This window comes from Anguilla rostrata, chromosome 3 (genome assembly GCF_018555375.3).
Source record: "Anguilla rostrata isolate EN2019 chromosome 3, ASM1855537v3, whole genome shotgun sequence".
In the NCBI taxonomy this organism is placed as follows: domain Eukaryota; kingdom Metazoa; phylum Chordata; class Actinopteri; order Anguilliformes; family Anguillidae; genus Anguilla; species Anguilla rostrata.
This window is the reverse complement of record NC_057935.1, coordinates 53,884,917-53,910,103: the sequence shown is the minus strand read 5'-3', so window position 1 is coordinate 53,910,103 and position 25,187 is coordinate 53,884,917. Positions and strand designations below refer to the sequence as shown.

General features: G+C 39.5%; 1 protein-coding gene across 3 annotated transcripts in view; it reads left to right on the top strand.

Moving 5' to 3' along the window:
- The window catches only part of frmpd3 (FERM and PDZ domain containing 3), a 113,403-nt gene that overhangs the window by 34,279 nt on the left and 53,937 nt on the right, over positions 1-25,187 (top strand). For all 3 annotated transcript variants that reach the window (XM_064328288.1, XM_064328287.1, XM_064328290.1), the window contains exon 2: positions 15,310-15,382. The gene's annotated coding sequence lies outside the window, so the exon portion shown is untranslated. The remainder of the gene's footprint in view (positions 1-15,309; positions 15,383-25,187) is intronic.

Below are 25,187 nucleotides of genomic sequence, written 5' to 3'. Positions count from 1 at the left end.
TACATCTGTTACGGTGAGCAGTACAGGTGGACCCAAACGCAAGACGCAGACACAGATAATGCAGGGAAAAACCAGATGTGATTTATTTCCAGGTACAGTGAACCAGGCTAGGAACCAGAGGGACAAGGCAGGTGTGGTTTGAATGATGAACAGGAGATGGCACAGGCTGGGTAGCGACAGGGAGCAGGCACAGGGCTGGACAGCGACAGGAAGCAGGCACAGGGCTGGACAGTGGCAGGGAGCAGGCACAGGGCTGGACAGTGGCAGGGAGCAGGCACAGGGCTGGACAGCGGCAGGGAGCAGGCACAGGGCTGGACAGCGGCAGGGAGCAGGCACAGGGCTGGACAGCGACAGGAAGCAGGCACAGGGCTGGACAGTGACAGGAAGCAGGCACAGGGCTGGACAGTGGCAGGGAGCAGGCACAGGGCTGGACAGCGGCAGGGAGCAGGCACAGGCCTGGGCAGGACTGAACTGGACAGGAAGGCCCGCGGAAGGTGAGCTGGAACCGGCAAACTGCAAACAGAAAAACAAGACAGGACGAAAGACAAGACAGAACGACCATGGAGACTGGACACACTAGACCGACAAGACAGATACAATTAACAAGGTACTGGACAACACGGGATCAGGGAAGCAGGTAAGCGAACCGAACGAGAGGAGAAAAAAAAACACGAACGGAAAAAAGTTGTTTTAAATAATCACTAAGACTGGAGCCGATGTAACGCATCTGGCAAGGTGCTGGAAAACCGAGAATATATGCTGCAAACAATCAGCGAACGCTCTGGAAAAGGCGTGCGGAATGCGAAGAGCAGGTGAGGGAAATCAGCTGCTAACGGGGTGGTGGAGCTGACGGCGAGAACCCGCCTACACTGCAGGGAAAGAACAGAGAACAAAGATCATACGAACAAAGACAAGATACACGAGGCTAACAGAAAACATGAGAAACAAGAGAGCTATGACAACATCATTATTAATGTATTTTTAAGAATGTATTAGACAATGTAATATAGCACTATATTCAGGAATGTTACGAAAATGCTTCTGTTGATATGATGTAACCACAAGATAGAGCAATTATTTTATTCTTCACAATAAATATACAGTATATCAAGGTAGGGTTAAATATTCAAACACTAAAGTGTCACTAAGGGGTATTAGAGACTTGTTTACTACTCTGACAAATATAGAGGCACTGATTAGAGCCCAATATATAATTACATTTAGAGACTCCAATAGAATCAATAGAGCTACATCTTCCATGGAATGAGATGACAAAACAAGCATGCCCTTTATTAATGTTGTTTCACAAATCTGACAACTGAATATAAATTAAATAAAAAGCTTTTTTAAAATACACCATTCCCTGATAAACTAAGTAAAGGTTCCAGAGAGTGATCAATTTCACTCCATAAACTGTTGTCATCACGCTATAACTGTTTTGCTAATTACTGCTCCAGGGGGCACTTGATTTATTTTTTTTAAATAATAAGAAACATACATATACTTTTTTGTTTTTCCTTTTTTTTATTTATTTTAAAATAAATAATCTGTAAATCATCTGTGTTCATGCACAAACCCCACTGCCAGTTTGGGAGAGTGTAGACATTCGCAGTTCTCCTCCAAAACATATAGTGTCACTAGCCTGCTTCTTTCACACTACAGACTACAGATACACTTGTATAGATTGGAGTCTTTCATATGAGGCATGTAGTCCATGGGTACCCGACTGACCAATGGAAGTCACTAGGGCATGATGAAATATGGACCCTAAACTGACTGAACACTCTCAGACCCTGGATGACCCGAATGCCAATTGCACATCACAATATGGAGCTATCAGACGCTATCAGCACTGGCACAGTCTGCATTCGGTCCAACATCGTGGGGTCATCCTTGCACCACAGCATTGTACCGTAACGTCATGCGCCACCCAGCAGCCCCTGAGAAATCTGAATATGAAGCTGTTTTTAACAGTTACTAAACTCTTTTTGGATACCAACAGGTTGGGTGAGCTGTGGGGCTGGGTGTTGCTCATTTGCTATCACTTGTAAAACCACCTTGATGGTGGTTCTCTGGTGGGTCTCACACAGTCTCTAACAACTGTGATCAGAGGAAATAGCCTCAACAAAGCTTCCAGAAGAAAAAGAGGTGTCTAGATCATGTCTAGAGCAGAGCTGAAAACAGAGGAACCCATGTGCACCAAGGAGATCCTGCACTCTGTAATTCAAGGGTTGCGTGTTCAATTTGAAGCAACTGGTGACAGATTGTCAATGCCAGCAGGGAGGAAATCCATTCAGACAAAAACCTTGGAGACCGCAGACAAGATGGAAGGAGACCAGACATGTGACACCACCCTGCCGCTTTTGATGCCAATCAAAGTTGGGGGAAATGGAGAGATCCAGGGTGATGCACCAATGTGTCAGACACACATTAACAAAAACATGGACAGAACAAACTGCGGAGACATATTGAGTGTGGCGGGTGGAGGATGGGAGGTTAGTGGTGGGGGTTGGGGGAGGTAAAGGAAAAACACTCATCACCAGACATTTCCATCAGAAATCCCTGTTGCCAGCATAGAATATGCCAGGCCAGGTTGTAATTAACAGTGGCTTTTCTGCTACTGAGTAAACAAGGTGCTTATGAAACCGAGAGATACGCAGTAAGTGAATAGTGAACTGAAGGACAGCAAGAACCCAGTACAGTCAAAGTAATTACATGCTTTACCTTAACAATGTTATATAAAAAAGAACATTTTCCATTATGAGCAGTTAGCTGTTGAGTCATCATAACCTTCAGCTTTAATTTATTAATTTACTTTGGATGAAGGTTCTTAAATGGCAACTTCTTTGAGTGAATCATTTCGGAGGCATCCGCAAGGATCATTTTGCACAACTGAAAATGCATTAAGCATCTTGGACCATCATTTACATAGACAGCAGTACATATAGGCTGCTGAACCAGAAATCCAATTTCCAAATCCAAGGTGTGAGAGCCACATTGCATTACTTTTCTTATTTGCTGAGCTTACATTTTTGCATACTATACGTTCATACAGCTGAATATTTATTGAAGTATTTATGTTTATATTCCTAGCTCAAGGGTAATGCCCCACTTTGCCACTTTGGATTAGAGCCTATAACCTCTGAGTTACAGGCCTAGTTCTTTAACCTCTTCCCAAACAAAATACACCGTTTTAGTTGCAAATATTGTTAAATCCTTTAATGTTCAACTTTTACAAACTGAACAACTTACTGTTGTACAGTTTGTAAAATTAGTTTCTTGTCAAAGCTTGCACATTTTTGGAAATCATTTCATTTATTACTGAACATGATTTCTTTGTGAAACAAGACATGAGACTTAAGACTTCAGTTATGAAACAAAACGCAAAATAACTGTTTGTGAATCCAGGGATTAGATCATGTACACAATTATAGAACAAAAGTAACAATAATGCGGATGTCTAATCAATTTCTGTCACCAGTGATTTTGAGGTCTGCATTGTTGCTCACTGTATGAAGTAAACCGTTGCTGAACTAATCCACTTATTGGCGCCTTAACCAAAAATTGGCATGTCTTTTATCTGAGGGTAATAGAACAGGCTGGCAATTAATTTCTCTGGATAAAATAAAAACAGCATCTTTTGTGCCAAGTAGAAAAATAGATAAAAATGTTGAAAATGGCATGAAATTAGTCTCTGAGAATGAGTTGCTTTTTTGAAGGCATGCTATCAGCAGCAAATGCAGGAAAGTGCCATCCTAATAATGTGAGCGGATGCAGCAGGAAAAGAACAGTTGTGTATTTGTCACCACTTGGATATTCATAATAGCACTGCCAGTTTCCATTGACATTGGCAGCTTATGTGTAACATGAACAACTGCACCAATTCATGTAGACATACAGTGAGCCCCATGATGTTTAGGACAAAGACACATTTTTTTTATTTATCTGGCACCGTACCACTTAATTATAGATTTGTAATGAAACAAATCTGTGGTTAAAATTCAGATTCTCAGCTTTTATTAAAGGGTATTTCAGAACATTTTGGATTCAACACATAGAAATAACACTTTTATACAAAGTCCCCCATTTCAGGGTACCATAATGATTGGGACAAATGGCTTCACATGTGTTTCTGACAAGTCATGTGTATCCAATTGCTTATTTACTGCAAATATAAAAGAACTTTCAGTATCTGGTCTCGAGTCAAGGATTTTGGTTACTTTTGGAGCCTTTGGCGTTTGTCAGAATAAGGACCAGCATTGTGCTAATGAAAGTCAAGGAAGCCATTATGAGGCTGAGGGAAAAAATAATAATAATTCAAGGACATGAGTCAAACCTTAGGCTTGCCAAAATCAACTGTTTGGAACATCAGTTAGAAGAAAGATAACACTGGTGAGTTCAGTAATCGCAAAATGGGCCTGGCCAAAGAAGACCTATAGTTGAGGATATTGCGCTTTTACACTTATAATTATAGCTGGACTTGATTTTGTAATGTCATTAGCCACCACAAAATGAAAAATGGAGAAAATGATGGAGAAACAAAAAAAAAAAGGATTTGACGGCATATAAGTCTTAGAGTGGGATGGGTACAGCACAGTGTACAACAGCGAAAATGATTCCCACAGTTGGACATCTAATGATATATGAACATGGAGGATCATATCATTTTGAGCCTGCTGTGCATCCACGAGACCAAGAAAAGGCAATGAGTAAGAGAGTTTACAGGGATCGGCATGAGATTGGAATCATGTTGAGAACATGGAGGATCATAGATGTCTTGACCATGATCAGCGAGGACCAAGAAATGGAATGAGTAGGAGAAATGACATGCATCTGTTTTATCATGATTTAGCAGTTTAAACTTGTTTAAAGAGAGCTGTCAAAATTTAGCATCCCAGAGCTATGTCAATAGAACAATATTAATTTCACATGGAGTTTTTCATACAACAGAATTGATTCTACCAAGGTAGTAGAAGGTCTGCTAAAGGCCTGCAGACAAGCTACATTTTTTTGTTCTCTACTTAACACACCTGCCAACCAACGTGGCCCAGGCAGGCCCTGCTACTGTTGGGTTCGGACAGGAAGCAGTGATGTTCAATTGGCAGCGGATGTGGATTTAGTCCAATAGAGACAAGGATGTTATACAATGCTGTAGTGCCAAATCTCTTATCCCCTTTATCACAAACATGTCACTCTGTTTCCCATCCTTTATGAGTGGGCCATTACCTGTTCTGTGCATTGGTCACTGGGAAGAGATGACAGAGGCAGTATAGTCAAATTGTAGATGGGATAATAGTTAAGTGAAAATAAAAATTTATCAGCCGACATTTAAGTTTGTCGAGGGGTTTACAGGCATTTTTGTGACAAGCCACACCCACATGCAAGTTGTTTGGCACATCATCGTTTGACCACAAGAAGTTATGAGTCCTTGAGGCAAATGTGTTCTATGCAAGGACAGGAATCTACAGTATGTTAGAATTCTACTGATAAATCTTGGACAAACAGGACATGGAGACCTAGCTCATGAATGTCTTTGTACTATAATGTATCCATGTGGCCAATATGTATTATATTTTAACAGAGGCAACAGTTCAGCCATCCTAACAGGCCTAGCAACTTTGGTAAATGTTATTAGAAGGAAAAAGGAAGGAAGGAATAAATAAATAAATAAATAAACAAACAAACAACAGGGTTCCAGTACCTGTGGTGCTTGGACAACTATTAATTACACTATTAATACATATGCTAGGTAAAAAGACTGGAGGAGGTTTCATTGATGTGAGCAGGGTCTCCATATCAAACACACAACACAAACCACTGACTGAGCAGGATCTTTAATGTGATGCTCTTCGCCATTGCTTATTCACTACAACCTGAGCATGTACTGACATGATGTAATGTTCAGAGATCACTTTTATTCAGTCACCTAACAATGGAGGGTTCAGTGGACAGCCCAGTTATTGCATTTCAGAAAAAGACAGCCCCCCCTCTCACTTCAGTCAAGAAGCTCTTGTAAGTGCTAAATCAAATTTGTTTGTCTTAGAGGCACAGTTTCAACAGAATTGTGTGCCACTGACCCCCCCCTCCCCCCCCCCCCCGCAGGACCATACTGGGCAGGGGCATATCTGATCAGTGTATTTGCTAAATGTAATTTTAGGACAAGGAGGTCACTTATAAGAACAACTGCCACACAGATGGTGCCAAGAATTTAGTGGAAGCGGGAAAGAGGGTCCCGGAAGGTCAGAACAATCGAATGAGTCCAGAAATGAGATGCCTGGGTAGCATTTAAATTTGTATATCAACATTCATTGGGTAATTTAGAAGCCAGGGGGCGAATGATCTGTGCATCATAATGACGTAATGAAGCCTTTCTGACAGAGTGCCCACTCGAGAGGACAGGACAGAGAGACTGTGACAGTGCAGTTTGTGAGCAAGCCTAATGTCCAATGGTTTGTTGGGGCGGAGGGTTGCTCAGCAGCCATTTTAGTGCATCATTAATTTATTCCTGGCAGCCAGTCCGAAGATTGATTTTTCTCTGCAGTGGAGTCGCTGCATGCTGGAATTCTAACTAACTGCTTGCTAATGCCGGAGAAGCAGGGTAGCACAGGCTATTCCCTGTGTAGCCTGTGGAAGCACTGTGACCAGACCTGTGCACAAGTGGACACTTTCACTCACGTCACCCAAATTGGTCTGATATATTTAAAAGTAATGTTAAGCTGCAATGTATAACATCTTGTGACACTCAGGTTGCGGGGGTGGGGAAATGGGGGTGCAGACTGGTCAGGCGGTGGGGGAGAAGGCCTTTCTAAGTTGGGAAGGTCGTCAGAACCATGGACAGCGACATCTTCACCTACATGACTGTACAGGAACTCATTAGGCAGACATATAAACATTAATTATGATGACCCAGAACATTACAATCAGAAAAAAAAAAATTCTGTTTTTTTGTGCAGCCAACCAAATATTTTCCTTGAGTAGTATTTCTAAATTTATAGCATACTGTATCATTGCAGAAAATAAAAATAATGTTAAAGATATAAGTATGAGGATCCTCTTCATTTATAAAAGTGTTCCATTTCACTGTTAAGCACGTAACTAGTGTTTAACTAGTGTTGTTTTGAAATTGCGCATTGTTTCAGGGTGAACATGTATTATTAATGCTTACTGCTTATCAAAAACTTCAGTAGGGTTATTCACAGTTAATCACATCCATCTATATGCAGAAGGAATGTGCACTGAAGGCAGATAGGGTCACTCTGCTGTTTAATCATAACAAGCAAGTGTGATGTGGCTTTTAGGAACAGCGGGAAAGATGAATTCCTCATTTTACAGATGAATAAAAACAGAGTATTTCATAGGGTGTGATCATTAAAGACCATTTTAAAGAGAAGACAATGGAACAAGTATAGCCTTGTGATTTATGTGAGTTAAACACTGGTTTCTGTGTCTGCTCTCACGAAAAAAAAAAAATCAAAATGCATGCGTCCAAAAATCACAAGTGAACACAGCATGTGAAGAGTACACATGTGAACTTTAAAAATAATCCCACTTATAAGATGTAAGTGGGAAAGGGTAACCAAAGCTGTTTCAAATTACATGATTTATTTTCACAAGTGAAAGTGAAAATTCATATTTAAAAAAGCCAGTTACATGTGAAAATCTGGAATTGTATGTGATTTCATGTCACGTTTTGTTTTCGCATGTGGAAATATTCATTCTCATGTGAAAAAGCCAATCACATGTAAGAATGTCAGTTCACATGTGACATTTTATTCCACATGTGAATATTTTATTTCACATGAGAAAATTGCAAATATCACATATGATTTGTTGCATAAGACTGGTAAACAGAGAGAGAGAGAGAGAGCAGAAGAGCATTACAGCTCTGGAAGAATGTACACACATCTGTGTCTGTGGTAAAAGGGCTCAAGTTAAACTCAATTCTCCAGTTCAATGGCTCAGATTATCCAAATTTATATATTGTTACTCTTAGAATAGATGTTGACAAACTAGAAAAGGCTGATAATGCTGCAGATCATTCCCATATTGATTGACTGATTGAATGACAAGTTTATTGTCTTTTCTGAAATTCATCATGCGTCATACAGCAATCATCAGATACCGAACAGGCAATCAACAATAACAACAACAGCAACAACAACAACAACAGCATCAGCAACAAACAATAACTGTGACAAGGCACCCCAACATTATCATATGCCTATGCACAGCACAAAATTAAAGAGCTCTACATATAATACTGTAATAACATCCTAAGGTGCAGCATCTCCTCACGCTAAGGTTCAGTTGTTTTGTTTCACGTTTGTTGAGCAGTGGAATACGAGTAGGCATGAATGATCTGCAAACCCGTTTGGTTCGCAGGGGTAGCACCCTATACCATTTATATGCTATCTTATGCTATTTGTTTTTATTAATTTCTGACAATGAAAAGTACCTAGCATTGAAACAGAAAGTCAAAATGTTCTCCACACAGGAGCGATAGAAGACAACCATTATGTCTCTGACCAACCTGAACAGTCTCAGTTTACGCATGAATTATAAAAGCTGCAGACCTGTAAATAGCATCTGTGTTAAAATTCCAGAGCAATGTATCATCTATTATAATTCCTGAATATTAGTATTTGTCTAGAACTGCCATCAATAGCTATGTGTTGGTGGGTGTTGCTACTAGTCCTAACGTCCAGGAATAACTCTTTAATTTTCTTGGTGTTCAACTGGTGAAAACTGGCACCACACTGACCAACAAACTGAACTACCAAACCACGGTAGCTGGTTTCATCATCTTAGAATTAACCCACAATTGCTGTGTCAAATTTAATAGTCAAATGATCAGAGGTGCTTCTTCTATACTAATTTGTATAAAGGGCAAATAAAACCGGGGAAATATTGAATATTTACAATGCTATAGGTGAAAAGCCAGAGGAATTGTCTTTCTTTTCATATGAAAACTGCATGGATTATGATTGATTAAATTAAAAAAATGAAGTATGGAGCTCTTTTTGGTTTAATAGATTTAACTAGATGTTGATATGCTTCTGCCACTCTCAGATGTGGATTAGATGTGGATTAGAAGTAGCTTTCAAACTTATCTCGCTGTTCAAATTTGTTTATACATATTCTCTCAGCTGCGATAGATTGACAACCTGTCCAAGGTGCATTCCTGCCTCTTGCTCAATACATGCTAAGATGGGCTCCAGCACCCCCTGCAACCCTGACCAGGACGAGTATAGATAATAGATGGATCAATGTAAATTCTCTCAGTGTTCTGGTTGGAGTGTGCTGGCATGGGGTTTTGTTTGTGTGTGACCTTGTTTACCATGGAATATGAAAAACAACCCCTATGATGCCTTATAGCCTGGGTGCACAACTGTCTGCATTTTGTTCCAACAAATTATAGTAGTCTAAGATTTCAGACAGTTCTGTAGTCAATGGTTCACTCATATATTAGTGTATACTCATGTATTAGGAAGACACTGAGGACGGCTTAGGCCGAAACATGTCTGTCTCTTTGTCCAAATAGGAATAAAAATGAAAATGATTTTGTTGCGTAGACATTCATAATCTATATCTATTCATTAAGAGTGCGGGCTTCCGTCTTTCCTTTCACTCATATATTAGAGCACAGTAAAATATTTGGATACACTTGCAGTCTGTGTCTCTAGCTGGTGCTTATACATATGTCAGTTCAAGATATAAGATTAAATCAGCAAGAAGTTGCCACAAAATCCTGAAATGGATCTGCCCTTGTTGTGCACTTCAAGGAGAGGTGAGAAGGCAAATGGGACAGCACATCCACCAGAGACTTTTTGGGTGTTACCTTGAAAGTGATTAGCCCTAACGTGACACTGGAAGTCATCAACCAGAATTATGAACAGAATGAGCAGATATTTTGGAGATCCACAACTTCTGGAGGAGTTTGAAATTAAAACAGTAAAGAGGTGCTGTTCTGCATGGATGGTTTTTTTGGGTAGTTAATGATAATCTGGATATATGTATATCATTTTCTTTCAATCAACAACAGACAGCAGGTCAATGAACAATGACAGCACACAGATGGGTTGATTTTTTGTTGTGAGAAGTGTTACTTCATTTAATGCTGCAGCTGTTTCTTATTAGCTCAATTATCTCTTTGCGGAGAAACAGACAACAAAAGTATTGATATGAAGAGGCTTTTGAGGAAAAAATTTAATTTTTAAGAGAAGGCCCTTTGCAGGATAAATCCTCAACAAATTTCACATTTACATGAACATTTTCATTTACAAGTGTGCACTCTCATAATAATACGTGCAATATGTGCGTGCACTCTCGAAAGTAAAGCGTTAAATTTGATTAAATGCACCATTGAGTATATATATTTTCAAAGCCCACTGAATTTTCCGATCTTCACTGCTATGCCTTTGCGGACATGTTCACCAGGTGGCATCGCCTGATTTGTCCAACTAGCCAGAAACTGCTGCAGTGAACCCTCCCCCCTCCCCCTCTCCCCTCCAGCCTCCACCCCCTGCGATTTCATCACACTTCCTGCCTTTGTAGAAATGACTGGAGACTGTAAATGCTGATGCAGGGATTTTCGCATCGGAGCAGTTTAATCAGATAGCGGCGTACGGCAGTGTTCCCTCCGTCATAGGCTTTCCTTCACCAATCAAACATTAAATTCCTCACTGAGGGATGTGCACAGCAGAGACTCGGCCATATTTCAGCTCTTGTGCACCTCAACCCCCCAGCGAGAGAGCCATCCCCGACGGGGATTTATTGCCATTAACAGAGAGGGTGACATGCACGAGCGATTGTAAATAACACAAGAAAAAAGGTTGGCTCTTTTTTTTTTTTTTTACCTGTAACTTCCAGTGGTTCCACAGCTAAAGCCGCTGAATGGGAAAACGTGAGCTAACCGCATCACCCCCACCCCCCACCACCTCGACCCTATAGATTGGTTAATATATAACATGTCAGGGGATTTGAACTTGAATGTTAACACCTGAGCCCCCAACCTGACAAATTGCTGCCCAGAGACAGGAGCATTAACGTCTCTATCAGGTATAGAACAGTGCAGTGATTACTACAACATTGCTTAGCTTGCAAAAATCCTTTCCTGACCCAAGCGTATTTTATAAAGGGCAATTTCCCTCTAATTAATGCTACGTACGGTATGTGTGTATGCATTAATGCTATGTATGTGTGTGTTGACAATGTAAACCTTTATGACGATACAATCTCTGCTGGAATCCTAACAAAAACCAAGAAAAGAGAACATATTACACCCGCCCTTGCTGCTCTGCACTGGATTCCTGTTTCTTTTGGAATTGATTTTAAAGTCCTGTTACTTGTATATAAAGCTTTAAATGGCCTAGCACCTTTTTATATCAAAGATAGCCTATCACCTTATGTACAAACTCGAGCACTTAGATTATCCACAGCGGGCTTACTTAAAGTTACAATCTCGAAGATTTCAGTTTCATTCTCTATGGCGGTACCAATGGCGTGAAGCGGTAATTGCAGGTGTGTTTTTGGACCTCACTTCCCATAGACCCGGATCGCCTGTGTGACGTCAGTCAGTTGGCACCTGGGCCACGCCAACTATTACACTTATTATTTACTGAATAAAAAATGGTTGTTATGGAAGTAACGTTATGTACATACTCATTCATTGTCTAACATTAGGCTAACTTAAGCTGTCCGGGTTAAAATGCTGTAGCAGACCTGGGGTAGAATTAGTGATGATCAATTTCCACAAACGTTCTTTATCCACCTTTTGCTCGGTATGAACATCTTTACACTGCAGAGAAGAATTCGCGGGATTCGCTGTGGCTCGTGCAATTATGTATCTCGTGCATCATCATCGTGAATGATTGTTGTGTGATATTTTTGAAACAACTGCCTTGTTTCTGGTTTTGCTAGCGAAACTGTTCAGGAATAAAGCTGAGCTGGGTGTTAAATTAGCAATCAGAATAAGAAGAATAAAACAAAAACAAAGGAGATTTCATCAAAAAAGGGCATCAAGGCTGAAGGAACATATGAGGAAGCGTAATAAAATAATAACAATCCATACTGCCGTATTCTTTTATTTAGTTTTCTCCGGCTTCACATCTTTACACAGAAATCAGACCCGGCTCTGCTCCACCTATACCCCGGCTTATATATTGATGAACTTGATTCAATGTAAATAACGGTAACATTAAGGCCAGTTAAGATCAATGATTCGCAACGAGACGAAATGGTTTTAGAATGTTGCAGAGAAAATTGCAGCGGTGTGAACTGGTTAGTCGCAGAGCCTCTGAAGCCATTGCCTAGGGTCTCAAAAGACCCACCTTGTCAAATCGCCAAGTGCAGTTTTAGAACGTTTACAATCAGACATCTTGGAATTTCGTGATTTTTTCCCGGGAATGTCGCCACAGACACCCAGTTCTTTAATCATAAATTATAATAATAATAATAATATAAATTAATATAATAATAGGCTCAATCGCCATTGTGTTACCTAATTCAGCGATAGATAGTGACTTAACAGACATTTATTTTAATGAAAATCTTCGAGATTATTACTTTAATGTACCTGTGGTTAAACAGAAAAAAAGTGGTGAAAGTTCTTTAAGCTATAATGCACCAAAACTCTGGAACACTCTCCCACAAATATTAGGACAGCAGACTCGGTTGGCTATTTTAAAAAGCAGCTCAAAACCTTGTTTTTAATTTGGCTTTTAATTCATTTTAATTATGTCCATTGATACTTATTCATATTCTTATTTATTGTTTTATAAAAAATTTTATTGTTATCTTTTATTTTACTCTATTTTATTTATATTATTTTACTTTATTTTCTGCCCACTGATACTTATTCATATTTTTATTCTTGTTTTATAAAAATTTTATCGTTATCTTTTATTTTACTTATTTATTTTACTCATTACTCATTGACTCTTTCATATTAGATATTTTATTTTATTCATGTTTTCATTTCAATATACACTGTTTTATTCTTCTATGTTTTAAACCCTTATACCTGCTTATGATTGCTGTGCTTTTCCCTGTTTTTGCCTTTTGTTTTTATTGTTCCTGTTAAGCACTTTGAGCTGCAGTCTGAATGAAAGGTGCTATACAAATAAAGTTATTATTATTATTATTATTATTATTATATGATCCAAAGACCTTACCAGGGGCCTTGTTTTTATTTATTTATTTATTTATTATTTCATTCATTCATTCATTCATTCTTTCATTTTACAAATTACCAATTTATACCATTGTGTTCACCTTCAACAAACAGAGGATGGTCTTTTTGAAGCTGTTGTCAAGATGGTAGAATCAAATGCAGCTCATCCAAACCCACCTATCCACTGGCAGAGCAAAGGAAGTGTGAGTCAACCATTGGACAAATATTTTTAAAAAGCATTACTTTGCTCCCTCTCACTTCAGATTCATTCATGACTTCCTCTTTGACAAAAAAAAGGCACAGTTGGACATTTCGGCTGCCTGCTGCTCAAGAATTATGTAACCAAACTGGATTGAGTCATCCATTCAGTGAGTGATGCTGTTATTTCGAAAACAGTTCCATCTGAAAAATGGAGACTGGCCCTGACTGATGTGTCTTGTTATAGGTGATCCCCCACTGACACTGGTCACACTCACTTAATGATGTTCCTGATGCATATCCACATTAGCACTTTCAAGCCTTTACCAAAAGCATTTCCTTCAGATGCCCTGCTTTAGCAGACCATTCCTTTTATACAGCTGTCACAGACCTCAGCAGAATGTTCCAGATTTTAATCAGCAGAATATAAATTGTCTTATTTATTTCTTCTTCTTCTTTTTCATATAATTTCAGCCCATTCACATCCTGATCACTCTTGAGAAATGGGGAAAACAATGTTGGTACCAGGGCAGAATGGCCCTGATAAGCTATAGCGTTCCAGTTGTCCATGTCATTGGGTAATGATAAGACATGACTGTACTCACAGCTTGTTGTAATACTACTGTGATCAGTGTTGTTGCTGAATAAATTGATATTTTACTTATTCAGAGATGAGACAACTCATCCATGAAATACAAGGGATGGCATTGCTGTTTATGATGTTGTATGTGCTGAGTGCACTTTATTTACTATTTCTACCTACAATAACACAAAAGTCTATCCAATCATTTTGAAAAGTGGGATGTAGAGGGGTGGGAGGGAGGTGGGGGGGGGGGAGTTAAATTGAGTGAAATCTTATCTGCCTTAAGTTTTTTTAAATCCCAGATAGCCAAACACCTTTAGCCGGTAGTGAAAGTAAAATAGGCGCTAAAGTTGCAAATCATAACTGCCATTCCACTGTCGTCAGAAGAACTAGTTTTCCTCCAGCTGCATTGGTTTCTTTTGCCAGACATGATCAAATATTTGTCTACTGTCTTTTGATCTTCCTGGTCTTCTCCTGTTAACATTACTGCCCAACAGCTGGACCCTTCTCATGGGGAATAACCTTGCCACAATATGTTTACTTGGCCCCCTACAAGCTGTGCCTAAGATTATTTTAAGTAAAACTGATCTTTTTGTTTTATTTTAGGTAGTAAACACAGGTGGCCTAATACTTTAGGCCTGTTCTGGATTTGGAACTTATCTGATATCCTCCCTTAAATAACTAAGTTCAGTTAATTGCAGTTTATAATGCAGCAGAAGATTAAACTTAAAAGTGATCATTTTTCAGTTCAATTTGCCTTCAAAGTGCAGTTTTGTGTAGTATTTTTTCTCTGGGGGGCTGAAGGTTCTAACGCCTATCAGTGACACAAAGGGCACGAGACTGGTGCGTGAAACAGTGCGTTTACCGTTGCATCACTTATGATTGGTTACTCACTGAGCCGTGTCCCTTGATTTGAGATTTTCCAGGTCAGTCGCCACACTGCGTATGCCATGTGCACAGCCAGTCGATCTTCTTTTTTCCCCTCAGTGAGGCAGTTTTCTGTTAAATGAAAGCGAACTCCCAGCTCTGTTTATACCAGAAGGTTCTGTTTCTCTCTGCGTATTGTGCTTCCAGTGAAGTGAAGAGACACAGCAACTGGGCTGCGACCAAATACAGTGAGTCAGTGACCCTTACCATACCTTAAAAATGTTGGGTATGCTCAGCCAAACGCTTTCCCCAGGTTGTATGTTCTCACAGACCCTCCCACACCAGGCATCTTTTAAGTTTCCCTGGCAGTGCTCACAGTATTCCACAGTGCTGACTCAATCAGCCCTCAACGTGACTTCTGGTAAAGTTCAATGTGTAATCCTCCAGGGCTGGGGTTTCATGTGCATGTTTGTCTGTCTCCTCTCTGCAGTGGCCTGCTCACCCTGTCTGGAACCAACTGTGATCTCTAACTCCGAGAGCCAAGCCAAGAATTCATAGAGACTGTAAGTACCCTCGGGTTCAACTCTGACCAGCTGTCGCTACCATCAGCACCATGCTGCTTACCATAACCATGTCCTTTGCCGACACACTCTCCGGATTTGTCAAGCTGAGAGCGGAGCTTTAAGGATTACTTCAGATGCCCCATCAGCAGCACTAATCTTTGTTTGCACAAACACACACAGAACACAACACTTCAAACCAGGCCAGCGTATAGATTACAATATGTAAAACACTGTGCTGTTTTGTCCTACCTGCCACAGAGCAGCACAGATGCTGAATACTGAGCGTTTATGACACAGTACCTGGGCTCAGGGATAATATATTGTTTGTGAATCAATGAGGTTGTTGCCCTATCATCATTGAACCATGACACTGCATGATTAGTACTCATTTTTTACTAGATATTAACTGTGTTGTCCTAATGAGCCATGTAGATTCACACACCCACTCAGACCGAGCAACTTATCAAACTTTTCTCTGCTACGGTACCTCTGTGACACCAAGGCTTTATCACCCAAATGGGAAGAGACACTCATCACTAGAGGTCATGACCCCACCACCGCTTTCCTCATTCTTCACCACTTTATCTGTGATACAATATCTGCAACACTTAATAACATTAAATGCTGTAAATAGTTATAATGAAAAAACTAATATACTGTATATTCAGTAATTTATGCATAATTATATTCAGTAAATGGTACACAGACATTAGAAATAGAACAAATAGAAATGTAATCACTTTTAATCACTTGAACACAAAACACAAAACAAGCATGGTTAAATAAGAAACATATTTTATAAATACATTTTTGCTTTCTGCTGAAATGTCACACATTTAAAAGCAAGCAAAAAAAGTATTAATTGTGTAGTAATTAGCTTGACATTGTAATGTGTTTTACTGAGGTACCACTATGTGTGTGTACAGGATACTTTTACACAGTGTCCAAAAGAAAGTCCTGCAATTGACTACTATAAGCAGATGCTGTCATTAAGCTGAAAAAGAGAAAGTTATGCTATCTTGCAGGAAAGATCAGTGGGGAGAATAAATAATTGGGAGACTTGAGAATTTAATGATATCATTGGCATAAATTTAAAGAGAGAAGAAGCGGGAGATGAACAAGTACTGAAAAAGACGCTAATTTGAAGCATTATTGTGCGGTTGTATAATGTACTATCATTGTATTAATAATAAGTCTATTTAATATACACAAATATGCACAAAAACTCTACCAATACAAGCAATGGAAGCAAAATAAGTTGTAGATTGTTAAATCATGGATTTTAAAATCCTTTTCTAATGGTGGCAGCTGAAGTGACACCAAACAAAGAGGAAGGCCTATAACAAATGGTGTGTGAACAGATGCGAATCGCAATCTGGATGTATTCATTTTCCTGAAATATTTAACTGCATTCAGTCATTTTTTGGGAGAATGTTGTTTCAGTATGATAATGACACAGTATTATATCAGTGCAAGAAGATGGTTAATATGTGTGCTGTGCTGCCTCTGCAGTAAAACTGAGAGTTTACCCCTTGTGGCGCATGTTGTTTTGATATGGAAAATATCTGCAGGGCTTAATAAACTTGGAATTCAATGAAGGTATATGCTGACACCCCGAAGCATGAACGAGGTTAACAGTTCTCCATAATTCCCTGGAATGGGCTGGCTTTTACAACTGAGCAGGATGCCACTGTGCAGCCACTGTCTCACCCCCTCTCCTTGGGCCTGGCTCCATCATGCACAATTATTATTGCCAAAATGATCTGCCTGTTTATTCTTGACAACTGGCGTTATAGTGCATACTTACTGTTGCGATATTTGACCAAAAACCTTGCTCAAGGCCTCAGCTGGGAGTCACTCATACAACCTCATGGTAGCAAGTATGATTCCTAAAGCATTATTTTCGATAGCCTCCCACATGTAAATATAAATACATGCAATGCACACATTTCAGATGTCCATTGGGGAAGGAGAGGGAGGGGGCTGAGGCTAGCTGGGGACTAATAGTGAAATCTAATTATGAGCAGCCTTGGAGTGGTGGTTATCCACTCTGCAGAAGGGCACAGAGGAGGGATGCAGGGGACTGTGGGAGCAGGGGCAGAGGCTGGCAGAGAAAAATTACCCCTGGTACAAATATCAGAATGGGAAGAACGACCGAGGTGCTGGAGAAGGCGAGCGAGATTGTAGCGAGCGATTGGGTGGCCGATCAAGGGCCCAGACAACCGAACAACCAGAATGTGCTCTCGACTCTGACCCTTTGGGCATGTAGGATGAGACACGTGAGGTTTATAAAGTTACTGCCGTCCTTCAGTATCATCATTTGATCTGATCATTTGCCTAGACTGCAGTGTTATGAAGATGCTGCTTTACTACCAGGCTTCTGAAGGTTTACCTGCCTGTCATTTTCTACGGGAGATCTGTAATTCTGAGAAAAGGCTAAATGCTGCGTGCACATACATTTTCACAAGCAATCAGATGTTGCTGTCGAGCGCAAAAACTCTTTTGTACATATATTGTATTCAGCAAAGCTTTTCATTTTGAAAGGCTGTTGTGGAACTAGAGAGAAAAAATAAAGAGTAAGATGCATGCTAAGTGCATCATTAATGGGTGTTTCTGATGAATACAAATCAAAAAATTTTAAGAAAATGTCTGCAGGCTGTTGGCTAACGAATGATGAAAATAAACAAATTGTTCTTGGAATAATTTATTAGTGTAGAGAACTGACCCTGATCAGTATGTGATAGCCGCTACTTAAATATATATATAGGGGAGTGTTATCACTTTTAGTGCACTTGGTATTCTAGACAGGTGTTTCTTCCATAAACAAAGACTCACAGAAATGTCTTAATGGAACAGATGTTTTAATGGAATGGGTGTCTTTAAGATAATCCACATTTGTTTCTTATTTGCATGCATAACATTATACTGTATATATTTATATACAGGCAGGGCAAAACGTCCACAACAAATCAGACGCAAACCCAACAGCAGCCATAAATGGAAGACTAAACATGCTAAGAATGTAAAAAATAATCAAATAAATATGGAATTATATAAATGCATATATAAATAAATGAATTGGTCAGTAATTAAATAAATACTTCATTTTAATTTAATATAAATAATCGACACCTCATGATTATTCTTTTAACAATTAATGTGATTATATTTTATTTCATAATAACATGTCATATTTCTGAATGGCTTTTCTCATTTCATAATGACACAACGGTGGATGGATCACCCTTCCTGACACTAATAATATATAGAGAGCACTTTTTATACATAGTCCCCCCATTTCAGGGCACCATAATGCTTGGGACAAATGGATTCACAGCTGTTTTAGATTTGTCAGATCTGTTCAACTGCTTCCTTAGTGCAAGTATAAGAGACCTTTCAGTATGTAGTCTTGATTCTAGGGTTTTGAAGTCTGTTATTGGTGTTTGTTAATATGGGGACCAGAGTTGTGCCAATGAAAGTCACAGAAGCCATTCTGAGGCACAGAAATAAGAAAAACGCAGTTTGAGATATATGCAAAATCACCTGTTATTAAAAAGAAAGAGAGCACTGATGAGCTCAGCAAAGGGCCTGGTAGGCTAAGAAAGACCTACGCAGTTCATTACCAAAGAACCCCTAAACACCTGTCCGACAGATCAGAAACAGGAGGCAGACATGGATTTATCAGTGAGTACAGAATTATAGAGGCTACACTGCAAGATGCAAACCACCAGTTAGCCAGCGGCAATGGCGTTTTTATTGGCACAAGTGGATCAGTTGAAAAAAACTACGGCAGTACAAATAATCATAAAGCTGCAACCTTGAAAGACTGTGCCGTAATATTTGAAAAAGCTGCCCACAAATACTGAAACACTGATCAAGGTTTGTGTAAGCTGTCATTGTGGTTTGCATACCTACATTTTGACAGAGTGTTGTTTTGGCGTCAGCTGAATCTTTTCGTGAAAACGTTACCATAGCCCACACAACATGCATATATTTATTACCTATTGCACTGTTATGTTGTATACCACACAGCTGTGTAACTATGGTTGACTTTCAAATGCAAGCAAGTAAGCTTTTTCGGACATTACTGGGATTGAAAAACAGAATCGTGTGTGGAATAAATAACTTTAGCAGGCCACAGGTACATTATTGCTAGCTAATACACTTGTAAAGTGAATTAATTTTTCACAAAGTTATCCATATCCTATTCAAATATTAGCCTCTTTATTTTCTCAAATACAACATAATATGCACATGTTCGTGGCTATGGATACCTGGTACTTTATGCAAATTGTAGCTACCTTATCTGAACTGTGTTCTGTTGTTGTTCCAACATGAATGACTTGTAATCTGAACACATTTTTTAATGAACTTTGTTCATCCAGAATGGAATGGTAGTCCCTTTGGCTTTGATACATCACTGATTTCGTCACCACTGTGAATAGATGCTTTCTCTAACCCAAAGGCACTGTGGAGGGCATTTGGGCATGAACTAAAGTGTCAAAAGGACTCAGCATCATAACATCACGATGTTATTGGACCCGCACTGTGCTGTTCTCTGCTGGAGCCATGCATGGATGTTGTTGACGCAGGTCTTCTTCCCACTGCTTATTGTTTTTTTTTTGTTTGTTTGTTTTGCTGTTTTATTAAAAACAGGATCATGTAAAAATACAGTGTAAATACAAAGGTGGCTGAAGTGGACATGTGGATCATAAATGAGAGACTATATTAAACAACACGAAATGAAGTTTAAAAAAGGGAGGGTGGGGGGCCAAATCCCATCAGGCTCCTATCCGTCCACAAAGCCATTGTTTGACGAATGATGGCCAATCACAATGAAGAAGGATTTGAAAAATAATTAGCTCCAACAAATGGTCCTCACCTAAAAATGTCAAAGACTACAACTAAACTTCTCACTTCTCTCTCACCATGGGGAGTCTAAAACGTATGAATCTACCTGGAGACTTGAAGTCTTTTGTCACTTCACAATGTGAACAGCATGTGCCTAAATAAAGAAAACCAAAAGCTCTCCATTGTTTTTTATGTGAATAGGGACAAGCTGTAATCAGCCTTCTCAAAGGACCAAAATGTTTGGCATTGAACCTGGGGTAACTTAGAACTGGATTTTGAAGCTCTAGCTCCATAGCTTTTTCTTTCAGACTTGCAAGGCCAATTAAAAGATGTAAATCTGGGCTAAAACCACAGTGGATGTGAATCTGAGATCTATTTTTATTTTATTTTATTTAAAAAAAAACATTTTTCAGTAATACACTGTGAGGCTATGTGATCCATGCAGTGTTGTGGATCTGCAATGCTTTCATAATGGGTGAGGAGCCCCTGGCAGTGTTAGTGTTACCCAAAGTGGCACTGTTATGTGATTCAGCTCGCATGCTGCAGGACACACCTGAAGCCCCACACACACATCTCCGCGCACCCTGAGCCCTCCTCAGCATAGATGCACACGACCTCCCTCTTACACTCCTTTACTGCAGATTCTTCTTCTTTCACGGACTGGGAGTGGAGGGCATATATCTTTCATTTTCTTGTTCATTTTTGTTTATGGGAAAACCAGTCTGATGCTTAAAGCACCCTCTTGAAGTTTTTCAGGGAATTATTCACACATCTATTCATTTATTCATATACAGTACACTGTTAAAAGCCCAAAGGTACATTTGTTGGAAGTAAAAATTCTGGCAGAACATTTAAAAATCTTTCACAGTAATATTTCAGTTTTATGAAGTAATGTTAACTTGTGCACCATATTTATTAGCACATGCATTTCGCCCCTACCCTTGTGTTGCCACCACCTCAGCTTATTTCCAACTTAAGCTCTTTTAAACTGGAGGTGCTCGTAATGTGGGAATACTGTATTAATAATTTTCATAATTTTTTATCAATTTTTTATCTGTTAAAACATAGATATCACACACACACACGCACACACACACACACACACACACACACACACGTAAATGTTACATAATACATTATGTCTGAAAATGCCCCCATGGTGCATTATACATATTTTGATTTTGACTGCTTCACTGAGGAAAGGTCAGTTCCATCTAGAATTAATCTTAGAGCATCCACAGAATTTAAATGATTCATGGCCATAAAACTCAGGGGTGGTCGGGTAATGAGACATTAGTGACCTTATATGCCAATAAATTTCTTCAACCCCTAGAGTTTTGGGAGAGTAAGGACATGTCTTATGTGCACTTGCTGATTCAAAGTAAAGATTACCAAAGGGTCTTTTTTTATGGTGTTTTATGAAACAGTTTAACAGCTTCAGTTTTCCTGTGCTCTGTTGTTATGCAAGCTTTAAAGCTTCATTTGATCTGATCTAATTTGACAAAAACCTTCTTTCCAAAATTTTAAATAGAACCCAAAAAAGGAAATGTTAAAGGCAAGAAGCATTCACTTTTAAAATGTCTCTAACAGTTAAGGAAGGCATATAGATTATCTGTGCATGCTCCTGGCATTTGCTGAGGCCATATATATAGTTGACAGTTATTTACGCAGGAAATAGTTTGCTTTCTCTCTCTCTCTCTCTCTCTCTCTGTTTCCTTCTCTCACTCTCTCTCATTCCCAGCTGAATGAACTGACTCACGTCTCAGTGAATCAAATGCCGATAAATCTCCTTCAGAGCAGTCAGAGGAGGCTTCGGCGCGTACCTCAGAGGAACGTCTCCTCAGAATAGCTGCTCGACGCTACAAGGAGCCGCGCAATTCGGGCGAGGTTCTCCCTTCTAAACAAGCTCGAACCGCCTCAGAGTCTGGCGCGCGCTCGGAGGGCCCGCAGGTAGACGGGCGAGCGAAGAGTTAAAGCTCTCAGGAGATCAGGCTCGTCTGCTGTCGGGCGACGCGTCTCGCTGGTGGATGAGACCTCATTAGAGCGGTGACATGTGCAGACTGCCAGCAGGGATCACTGCCGACGCTGCTGGAATTTCAATGATCATCTGTGATCTAAAGATGCAGCTCTTATTTACTTCACATGCAGGGGAGCTGCTCTGTGCTGTTTCTCATTCAGTTCTCAAACCGGGGAGTCATTGTATCTGGGCTGCTACTCGTACAGGTGAAAGCCCCCCGGTCCGCCAATAAAATAGCAGCCAGCCTCTGGTGGATGACAATCTCTAGCAAGCCCCTTCATCCAACAGCTGGAGATAACACCGTTTCTATATTAAATTTGCACAGTTTATCTCCAAATTGCTTATGCCATCTCACTCTGCTTCCATAACAGAGGTGACATAAATTCACACATAAATCTATGCATACCCATACATACATAACCTTACATGCAAACACACACACACGCACACACCTACACACACACAAACAAACACACACACACACACACACACAGAGAGTAATATGAATGACTGAAATGGTGTCCGTCATTCTCCTTTCTGCCTTATCTATGGCCATGAATAATTCTGCTGCCCAGCAGAGATAGTCAGCAATTTTTCTTGTTTTTTTATGGACATGGTTTATTTTGTTGCTTGTTTAGTTTGTCAAACAAGATAGACAGGATCATCTTACAGAAAGTGACATGCAGATATATCCTAAACCCTCGATTAAACCAGATGGAGCTGTTTGAGTTTTCCATATGCACAGCTTGAGTGCTGTTTAACAACATAAGTCCTTTTTACAGCTGATCTGTTGCAAGTCTGTAAAAACAAACACACACAGAGGCCCATAGAAACCAATCCCCCATAACAGGTAGCAAATGCTCAAGTGATAAAAAGATCACTCTGCTCCTGGACCTATAGACATTATCAGATCAAATTGACAATGCAGTCCATTTACAAAGGGTTGGGTCGAGAGTCATGGCCCACTGCAGATCAAGGTGACTAAGGTTGCATTTACACCGCAAGTCTTGATGCCCAGTTCAGATTTTTTTTGCCTATATTCAATTTTTGAGTGCCTGTTTATATTTCCTTTTAAAGTGACCCATATCCAAAATCATTGTTTACACGGTTTATATTTGAAACAACCCGCATGCGTACATGAGGGTTTGGTTACCGATACGAAAGTAAACAACCACACCACCCTGGCCATATCGCCATCTACAATGGACAAAAAACGAGACAAAAATCATAATTCAAGCATCTTAGGTCCGCAATAAACATGTAACCTGTATTTTGGCCTATACAGACTCGCCCCACATACTTAATCTAGGTATTCACCACTGATCAACATGATCAGCAGTAAACTACTCTGTTCATTAGACTGACTTGCTTCAGATCAGTCGCTAGAAGCAACCATCTTCAGGTTGAAACAAGTTGATGCTGTTATCTTGCATCATACAAAGAGATTTTCTAACACCTCTTTGAATTCAAGAGAGAGGTTCTCACTAGCCATCAGACTGGGTTAACTGGCTGAAACATAACACATAGCTGAACAATGATGTCTTTAAAAAGAGCTGGTAAGAGAGCACTGCCTCTGGTGTTAGGGATTTAGGGTAAGGCATGTCTGCAGAGGAAGGGGTGTATCCTCGCATGCATTCCCTTTCCCTGTCTACAACAATGTTTCTAAAAGAAATTAATAAATACAACCCAAATACAACAAGTCATAGTGAACTCTATTGATTTGCTTCTTGTTTATGATTAATGTCTATTTTACAATAGCCTGAGGGATAAACAGTAAAATGAACAGAGTACTTCTTTATCTATTCCCTTCTACAGCATACTGTATCTCTCAATTGCATGTTTTATCGCCTGTTGCTATAGTTACTTCAGAATATTTCAATTTGAAATGTGACTCTTCTTTGCACATTCCAACATATTGATTTGCTTTACCTACCTGTTAAAAATGTATGATCTTGTGCTTTGCATAATGTTTACACAGCATAATGTATTACCTCTGATAGAAAACATAGTGTATATAGAAAACTAACTCTTATAGTGTATATTTTATGCCTCTTGGACTATACAAACCCTGTGAGAGTTTGAGTTGAATGAACGCATTTGAACATTTATGAATATTTTATTGAATACGTACAACATTGTCCAATCCCATGTTCATAATCATTCTACATTATGCCAGGGAAACACTTCATTGTGCATATCATAAGCAATAAGTTGTTTATAGCAAGTTATAACACCATCCATCCTGACAGGCATTGCCAGTCATATGGTCTGAGTATCTCCCTTAGCTGTTCAATAACTGTATGGAAGTTTTACTATGCCAGGTTTTAAATGGTTTAAAAGAATATGATGGCAATGCAGGTTCTTTACTTCTGATGATAATACAGGTACAGTATGTAGGCTTTATAGAGTGTCACATTAATGATGGCTTTTCCAACTCAGAAGTTTATTCGGCCATGGGTTCCTCTGCAGATTTCCAATGTTCGTCTCCCATAGGGATTTCATTTTCAGCAGAAAATAAGGTCTGTGTTTAACATGAGCCTAAGAGTTAGGTTTCTCAGTAATGCGTACTTACTTCCGTATTTTAAGACTACAAACTGCAACACTCTATTAGACTATTAGAACTTCAAAACTTCAAATTGTTCCCAAACATTGCTGAAACACTGCATGACATGCTTGCCCTCTTAAGAGTCTATAAGGATTTGTGATGTCTTCAGGAGACACTTCCTATTTCCATTTCCATGACAGCCCAACCATTTTAATTTTAACTTTGTTAGCTGACCATCAATGTATGGGGTTTGTCCAATAAACTGGTCAGCCTCTTAGCAAAGTAGCCTCTTGTCTTCAAAAGATTTCAACAGAACAATCAAAGACTTTCTAATTAGTAAATTCCACAAGATGAACATTGTTTCAAAACCCATCAAGCTCAAATGGGCAACA